General features: G+C 44.4%; 1 pseudogene; it reads right to left on the reverse strand.

The window, feature by feature from the left end:
• Positions 1 to 3,228: 3,228 nt before the first annotated feature.
• On the reverse strand, positions 3,229 to 5,814 carry LOC129475256 (LIM domain kinase 2-like; annotated as a pseudogene).
• Between the last annotated feature and the right edge of the window lie 3,373 nt (positions 5,815 to 9,187).

Here is a 9,187-nt window from a genome sequence, read left to right on the forward strand (position 1 = left end):
GAATGATCTGCCTGCATTATCCTTCTCTTCTCATATTGCTATATTTCATATTATAGATTTGTTATTTACATTTTCGTGTGTGTCTATTTTGTCATACTATATATACTAAGCAACTTTTTTTTTTGCCTTTGCTTCTCAAATAACAAGTTGCACAAGGATTTTCATATAATAGACTTTTAAAGGATATTAATGGAATAACGGATAGAACTCACTAATTGACACTTAGAAGGTACAGTGATAAAAGCCTGAAGAGGAAGTTTCCTGTGAGCTGGAGAACGTTAAGAGAGCAATAAAAGAGGAATTGTCTTATGATTGGTGTTGCCCAATAGACCAGGGAAAGAAAATAAATTTACTTTCAAGGGGCAAGTTGAAGAACAAACACTTCTCAAAAACAACTCCCTGTGCCATGAATGGAAAAGTAGCAAAATTAATTTCCTTGAAAAATCATGCTTGATTTTTAAATGGGATGATTTTGATATTTTAAAATATCACAAGACATATTGAATTTTTATGCATTTATTTATTGAGACAGAGTCTCACTCTGTCACCCAGGCTGGAGTGCAGTGGCACAATCTCAGCTCACTGCAACCTCTGCCTCCCAGTTTCAAGTGATTCTCCTTCCTCAGCCTTCCGAGTAGCTGGGATTACAGGCATCCACCACCACGCCCAGCTAATCTTTGTATTTTCAGTAGAGATGGGGTTTCACCATGTGGGCCAGGCTGGTCTCAAACTCCTGACCTCAGGTGATCTGCCCGCCTCAGCCTCCCAAAGTGCTAGAATTACAGGCATGTGCCACTGCACCTGGCCAGACATATTTTAAAAGTCATACATTCCATGTTTGGTCCTCAAGACCTCCCAGTGTATAATAGATGCAAAACAATGAACAGACACAGGATTGGCAAAGATTCACCTATGATCATCTCCCTCACTGCCTCGCTGGGAAATGTATTTTATTACAGATAACAGTCTCAGAAACCAGTTTTCGCTTGGACAAATCATTAATAGGTACCTAACAAATAACTGATTGTTCTTCCTGGCATATTGCCTAATTTAGTACTTGCCCCCACATTTTGTCCCTTTCTGCACAGCAAAATACAATTTCTAAATGTATAAATGATACAAAGTCAGTACTTTAAATAAGATGAATAGAAAGAGTCTCATATGCTGATTTATAATCTCTTGGCTCGTTTTCAAAAGTTGACGTGTATATCTCAACCTCACTGCAATGCACGAATGCATGCAAAGTGTTCCCCTAGTTTAAAAAATTTTGGATTTTAAAAAATTGCCTGTTATACTAACTGCTTAATTTACTGAGTCTGATAAATGGCCCAATTCAGGTCCACCAGTCCCACACTTACTGGGGACAGCTGAGGCACAACCAGCCACACAATACTGAACTGAGCTGCTGCTGGGAGTCCAGGCTCAACCCTACAGCAAGCTTGCAAACTTCACATGTAAGTATAGTCTGTATAGCAAGGAAACTCTGGCCAGAGATGACATTTGATCCCACAGCTCATCAGGTCTATGTACGATATTTCACATACCACTCAATAGATGTAATGACAAGATAATATTAACAACAACAACTTTCCTGGATCACTCCCCCCCCACACATACACACCACTCCAATACAACGGCCACACATTGCATTAATACCCCAAACCTATTCTCAATTTGTTAAATATGGCGCAAGCTCACAGTTAGGAGGATGCAAATCTAGTTGAGCCAAAGAGTCCCTGGAGCTCTGGGAGCCTAGGTGGAGGGTCATCTCAGGGCTTTCCAGTACCTGCAGCTGTGGCTCAGGCAGCTGCAGCCAGGAACTAGTGAGGTGGGACAGCCAATGAGGGAGGTAGAAGTCAGCTGGCCCAGCTTGGGGAGGTGTATCTCTCAGCATCTCAGCTTTGGAACTCTGCCAGCACTTCTTCCTAGCCCAAGCTGCTGCCTAAACCAGGCATGTTGAAGGGTGAATAGTGGCTGCCACAAGGCCAAGGCCAAGAGATTGCTGACACTCCCACTCCCCTGCCTGAGCCCCTAGGCCTGTGACAAGCCACACTGTCCTCCAGAACCCGTCTAGCTCTAGGCAAAATGTCTTAGGTTTCTGACTGAGGAGTCCACCAGGGTATGAGTAACAAAAGCCAGGATCTGGGCTTTCTAGAGGGCAGGGCCTCTTTCTTTCTAGTCCCCCAGCTTCTTCCTCTGCTTGAAGGTGACTGTTGCAAACAGGTTGTTTCCCATAAGTTCTCAGCCAGTCTCGGGTAATTAGGTTTGAAAACATGAGGTGGAAGCTTCCCCTCACATTGATGTTGTTCCTGGGCTGGCTAGAGTTGTGCCACACACCAAGACTCTTCAAAACCTACTCCCTCGACCTCTGCTCCAGGAAGGGCAGGACCCGGAGTGGAAGTGGGGAGCACCACTGTCTTTTCACATCCTTTGAGTGCCTTCTGGCCACCAGTCTTTCCTTCGTGCACACTCCCACTTGCCCTCCTGCACCCAGCTGGACTATAGACTTCAGAGTTCACAGGCAGGTTCACGCTGGGATCCTGCCTAGCAAGTCCAGGTCCCGCTGATGAGTGTAAGAGATTACACTCATCAGCGTGACCTGGAGGCTCCTGGGTGGATCTGAATAACAGATTTCCTCCTGGCCCAAAGGCCAGGCTTTTTTTTGTCTGCTTCACAGCTTTCAGGTGAATGCTGGATTTGCAGACAGTAACCAGGCCCTCAAACCTGTGGAGATACATTTTCCTGGCGCTGCATCCACTCGTCTCCTGGGGAGATAGAAGAGATGGCTTGTTCTGCTTCTTTTTTGTTTGCGTTTTGAGACGGAGTTTTGCTCTTGTTGCCCAGACTGGAGTACAATGGCGTGATCTCGGCTCACCACAACCTCCACCTCCCGGGTTCAAGCAATTCTCCTGCTTCAGCCTCCTGAGTAGCTGGGATTACAGGCATGTGCCACCACACCCGGCTAACTTTTTGTATTTTTAGTAGAGATGGGGTTTCTCCATATTGGTCAGGGTGGTCTCCAACACCTGAACTCAGGTGATCCACCTGCCTCGGCCTCCCAAAGTGCTGGGATTACAGGCGTGAGCCACCCTACCCTGCCGGCTTGTTCTGCTTCTAAACAAGCTGCCAATCCACAGGAAGCTGGAAAAACCCTGCTCACATCAGGGATGGGGTACAGGGGAGCAATGCTGGCTGTGGAACACCCCCCTGCAGGGAGCTGGGCCAGGGCTAGTGGGGTGAGTCTTGGATCGGGCCATACTGCATGCTCACAGTGTGGTCCAACTCCTCCAGCCCTACAGGCGGCGGGATGCCCAGCTGCCCCAGGTACAGAGAGTCCTCCAGTTTCGAGAATGGCTCTCAGGCTCCATTCTGCAGTAGATCATGGCCGGGGGGAAGAAGGTTGGAGGGCAGTCTGTGGGGACAAACTTCTCCCAGAAAAGCATCATGCTGAGGCCAAAGTCCAGTGTTTGGGGAAGGAAATCAGGATCTGCATACACCTGCCCAGTGGTCTCACAGAGAATGATCCCAAAAGAGAATACATCCACATTTCATCATAGCTCTTTCCATTCAGCATCTCAGGTGTCATCCAGTAGAGGTTTCCCACCACCATGTAGCACTTCTTGAAGTTGTTCTTGTGCAAGGTACTTTTCTTGGTGGTGGCCATTCTGGAGGTGATGCCTTTGGCCAAGCTGACTTCCTGCTGCCAGGGGAACGGGTCCACACTTTGCAGAAGGTCCTTCAGGATGCCCCCCTCAGTGTCCTCTCAGCAAGCTCAGCTTCTTGTCCTTGTACAGCACGCCAATGAACTTGAGCACATTGGGGTGGTCCAGGCTTCACGTCACTTTCACTTCAGTCAGAAAAGTCTTCTGGCTCTCCTCATCACATCGCATTAATTCCTTCATGACCATCACTTTGCCTGTGGCTTTGTGTGTCACTTTGATAGCCTGCCCAAAGAAGCCCTTCCCCAGGACCTCCCCGGGGATCAGGTCACAGGACCGGAAGATCTGCTTTGAATGAGTGCTGGAACAACAAAGGGATTCCCAGCAGCTGACGTCATGGCTGAGCAGCAGGGGCTCCTTTGGAGAGCTAGGGCTAGGGGACTTGGAGATGCTGTTACTGAGTCTTAGGGAGCATCTTCTCAGCGTCCCCTCCAGATTATCCTTGGTGTCCAGGGTGCTGAGGGCGTGAGGGTGTCCAGCATTCTGTGTGTGGGGAGAGAGCCAGGCATCCAGCCGCAGCTGGGCTGGGCACCGGGAGATGGGGTCATGTTCAATCAACAGCAGAAGTGTCTAGCTCATCTGGCTAATTGCATCCTCCAACTCCTCTACTTGGAGTGTGTGGATGGGGGTTCCACTGATCTCCAGGATGTGGTCCCTGGGGTGGATGGCACTGCGGCTGTTGGGACTGATGTGCATCTCGTTGACCTCTTTTACTTGCACGGTGGTAACATAGTTGGAGCAGGCATTCTCCACGGACACGGAGAAGCTCCGCCTGCCCTCTGTGGTGGCCAGCATGGACATGAGCATGACAGAGTAGGGCAGCTGGTCCTGAATGGACTCTGTGGAGAGTATCTCAAATATGGGTGCCAGCACCACCTCACTGTGGCACTTTCCACAGTATAGGGTGACACGCAACATCACGGCATATGCATCCCCATATTCAATGGTCACCTTATAGCTCATACAGGCAAAGCGTTCTGAATGGTACTTGAACTCCCTATTAGCAGCAGCAAATCTGCATGGGTCTGCAGCAACCTCAATTCTTCCTCCTCAGAAGAAATAATTCGACCGAGGGGCATAAGGGGGAGTGAGAGACCAAGGCAAGTTTCAGAGCAGGAATGAAAGTTTATTAAAAAGCTTTACAGCAGGAATGAAAGGAAGTAAAGCACACTTGGAAGAGGGCCAAGCAGGAGACTTCAGAGATCAAGTGTGTAGTTTGATCTTTGACTTGGGGTTTTACATGTTGGCATTCTTCTGGGGTCTGCATCTTGTCTCCCCTGATTCTTCCCTTGGGGTGGGCTGTCCACATGTGCAGTGGGCTGCTAACACTTGGGAGGGGCTGCATGCACGTGTGTTTACTGAAGTTGTGCACATGCTCACTTGAGGTGCTTTTCCCCTTACCAGTCGAGCATTCCTAGAGGAAGGTCATAGACCAGTTAAAGTCCACCATTTTGCCTCTTAGTGCACATGCTTGAGCCCACTCACCCAAGTCCTGAGATGTTATCAGAGAGCTGCTGATCACCAGTTTCAGAGTTTTTTTAATGTGTTGGGAGACTGCCTTTCCCTGGTACGAGCTGCAACCAATTATTATTTTAGAGAGACGGTTAACAACTGCCTGACCATCACTTAATGGTCGCCTGACATTCCTGGTGTGGAGGAGCCCTCTCCTGCCCTGCACATGTCTGATTAACCACCTACTGTAACATCTCCAGCCACTATAATGGGCCCTGTCGTCAGCAAGGAGCACCCATGACAGAACTCCCCAAATGTCTCCTAGTAGTCCTGTGGCAGTAGAGCTTCCCATCCTTCTCATAGTACCACCCGGTGAGGGAATCCTGGGATTCTGAACACCGGAAGCAACAGCTGTACCAGGCTTCATTGACAGTCCTGTATCATCATTGGCTTGGAGCAATGTGGTCCCCACAGCCCTGACACCTCCAGGCATCTTCACCTTGGTCCCGGCATTACCACTAGTTGAGTGACCTGGACAACTTCATTTTCTTCCCTAAGCCCCAGTTTCTTCATACGTAAAATGAGGAGACTGTACATTATCTCAAAAGTCTCTCCTGGCTCTAGCACCCACCAGTGCAGACATGGTCCCAGGAGCGTAGTAATGGGGAGGAGGAAGCAGGGCCGCAGCAGCCCCAGTAAGCTCCCACCTCTGCCTAGGCGAGGGAGGACCTCAACCCCAGGCACGAATGGGCAGATTTTTAAATCTATGATTAATCTAGGATTCCTTTGAGTAAGACTTCAAAAAATAACTTTAATATTAGAAAAGGCTTTTGATTGTTTTCCTAATAAATGTGAAAGGAAAACATTAGATCATTTTTCATGGTTTGAGCTTTAATCTGATACGTAATTATGTTTCTGCTTTGCTACAATCAACGAAAGTATGTTGCTTTTGTTTTTGAAATCTTGACATCGACCCAGGATAAATGAATAAAATTTCAGAAAATTAATTTGCTAACACAAAAGGCTTTAGTTATTTTACTTTTAAATGTAAAGTTACAGAATAGCCACATTACATAATTTGAGCTTTAATAAACTAATAAGAAACATATCCTCATTTAAAATATTAGAACATAATTGCTCTATGCACATTGATTTTTTTTCTTTTCTATAACTGCTACACATTTTGATTCAAAATTAGTTTTTACAGGATTTCTTTTATAAATTATTGTTTTGGAGCTTATAAGTAACAAATTTCTTTTCTCTGATCATTCCATAAGCCAAAATATTTCAAATCAGATGTACATGTGAGTTGTGTGTATATTCTTTATCCACTGACATTTCAAAATTCTATTTAATTATATCTTCATATTTTAAAAATCAGATGATTCACGGGACTGATTCAATAAGTTGTCTTACTTCCACTAGTGGCATACCATGCAACTGGAAATCCAAGGACTAGGAAGTTCTCTAAGTTCCAGTGTAGGAAGATGTCCAGGTCATATTGTTGAGTGAAAAATCCAAGGCACTGAACAATGTGTGTGTGTATATATATATATATATATATATATATATAGAACACCACCTTTTGTAAAGAAAAGGTGGAAAATAAGAATAAATATTCACAGGAGTAAAACTTCTTGAGGAATAATGTTTCGTGTATTTTGCCTTTTGAACCAAGTAAATCAAAGAACTATTCAAAAATAACAATAAAATGAAATAAAATCTACTAAAAATCAAGTGAAACAAGTTTTTGATCTGGTTAATAGAACATAAAATGATAATTAAAACATTAGCTAAAATTATGATTCAAATTCAAATTCAGGGATTTTTATTATGCTCACAAAGTTGTGCAACCGTCACACAAATTCCAGAACTTTTTCATCACCTCCAAAAGAAGCCCTGTGCTCATTAGCAATCATTCTCCATTCCCCTTTCCCCCAATCCACTATTTAATTTTTTGAAAAACAAGTTATAAAACACTCAGGCACAACATAAATTCCAAGCAAAACTCAAAACTGGTTTCTAAACAGCACTCATTATAGTAGCACCTGTGACCAATATCCACAACATGATTTCTAGCAGGTTGATGTCTACTATTTAATTCAGTGTCTACTCATTATTATTACTATTCTGAGGACAATTTGGGCCCCACAGAAGCAAAATGCTGACATTCCCACTGTGTCGCCAACCTTCCCACACCAAATTCAGTCGTCACTACTAGGTTTTCATCTTGTTTTGTTTGTTTGTTTGTTTGTTTTTGTTTGTTTTTTGAGACAGAGTCTCACTCTGTCGCTGACGCTGGAGTGCAGTGGCACTGTGTCGGCTCACTGCAACCTCCGTCTCCTGGGTCCAAGCAATTCTCCTGCCTCAACCTCCCAAGTAGCTGGAATTGCAGGCATCCACCACCACGCCCGGATAGTTTTTGTATTTTTAGTAGAGACAGGGTTTCACCATGTTGGCCAGGCTGGTCTTGAACTCCTGACCTCAGGTGATCCACCTGCCTTGGCCTCCCAAAGTCATCTTGTTTTCTACTGAAGGGAAACTTGGCAATTTGTACATTTATTATAATAAACACCTAACAACTCTGCTGTCTATTCATTTTTTGGTTTTTACATTTTGATTAGAATATTAAAGTGAATTTCCAAAAAAACATTGGAAGAGAAGGGAAAGAAAAGAAAAAGAAGGCTTCCTCCTCCTGACATGTCAATATTTTAATGTGTCATGAATTATCCTTATCTACTACAGAAATTCAAATGCTCCAAATAAAATCAAAGTTAAAACAATTTATCTGTAGAATAAAGGTGTGAGAATAGCATAAAAGGTTAGCTTAATTAATGAAATAATTCAGCAAATATTTGAGTGCCTATTATGCGCAAAGCATGGTGGAAAGTGACGGTAAGAGGGTCATTGGAGGAAAGAGAGAAGGTAAAACTGTCCTCACCCACTATGCTTATATTTATCATTTTGTCAAGGATCTTTCATTCAGTTGTCATTTCCCATTTCTCCCAGCTTCCATTTTCAACAGATTTTTTTTTTTTTTGTATTGTTTTGCTGGTCCACTTGAATCTCCTTTTCTCTGCCTCCACAGCCATCACTTTGGCTCATGGCTTTACCTTCTCCCACCTGGATAAAAAGATGTCTCCTCCCTTGGGTCTCTCAAATTCCCCTCTGCTCCAATCTGTCCTTCTCATTGCTACAGAGGCATTTTTCTAAAGCACAGAGCTGTTCATGTCACTTCCCTCATTAAAATCATCCAATAGCTTCCCTTTGGCTGCAGAATAAATTCTGCTCCTAGCATAGCATATAAGGTCTCCAGACCCAGCCATAGGCCACATTTCTAGCATAAATAAACACATATACCTCCTCCTTTCAGGGCTGCCAATCCAACTAATTCCCCACAGCGCATTCCCCCAGACAGGTCAGACGTTTCCCCACATTCAACCATGAACCACAAGAACATGAACTCTTGTTCATGCTGTTCCCGATCTCAACAGTCCCTCCCTACCTCCACCGATCTAGAACACTTCCCCAAAATTCAATTCAAATGGTATCTTTGATGCCTTTCTTAGTTAAAATGCACCACCACTGCAGATATGATGAGTTGTTCATTCATTTACGCTTCTTATCATCATGCAGTTATTGAGTGCTATGGTTTGAATGTGTCCTCTCCAATATTCAGGTGTTGTCAATGTGATAGAATCAAGAGGTAGGGTCTTTCAGAGATGATTAGGCTATGAGGGCTCCTCCCTCATTTATGGGATTAAGCCCCTTATAAAAGAGGCTTCGCTTCATGCAGGGTTTGTCCAGCATGCCCCTTTACCTTCTGCCACATGAGGATATAACAATAAGGCCATCACCAGATTAGATGCTAGCACCTTGATCTTAGACTTCTCAGCCCCCAGAAGAGTGAGGAAATAAATTTCTGTGGTTTTAAAATTATCCAGTTTCAAGTATTTTGTTGTAGCAGCATAAAATGGACTAAGACATTGAATTATAGCTCAATCTTTTCCATGCAT

Source organism: Symphalangus syndactylus, chromosome X, assembly GCF_028878055.3.
Source record: "Symphalangus syndactylus isolate Jambi chromosome X, NHGRI_mSymSyn1-v2.1_pri, whole genome shotgun sequence".
Taxonomy (NCBI): domain Eukaryota; kingdom Metazoa; phylum Chordata; class Mammalia; order Primates; family Hylobatidae; genus Symphalangus; species Symphalangus syndactylus.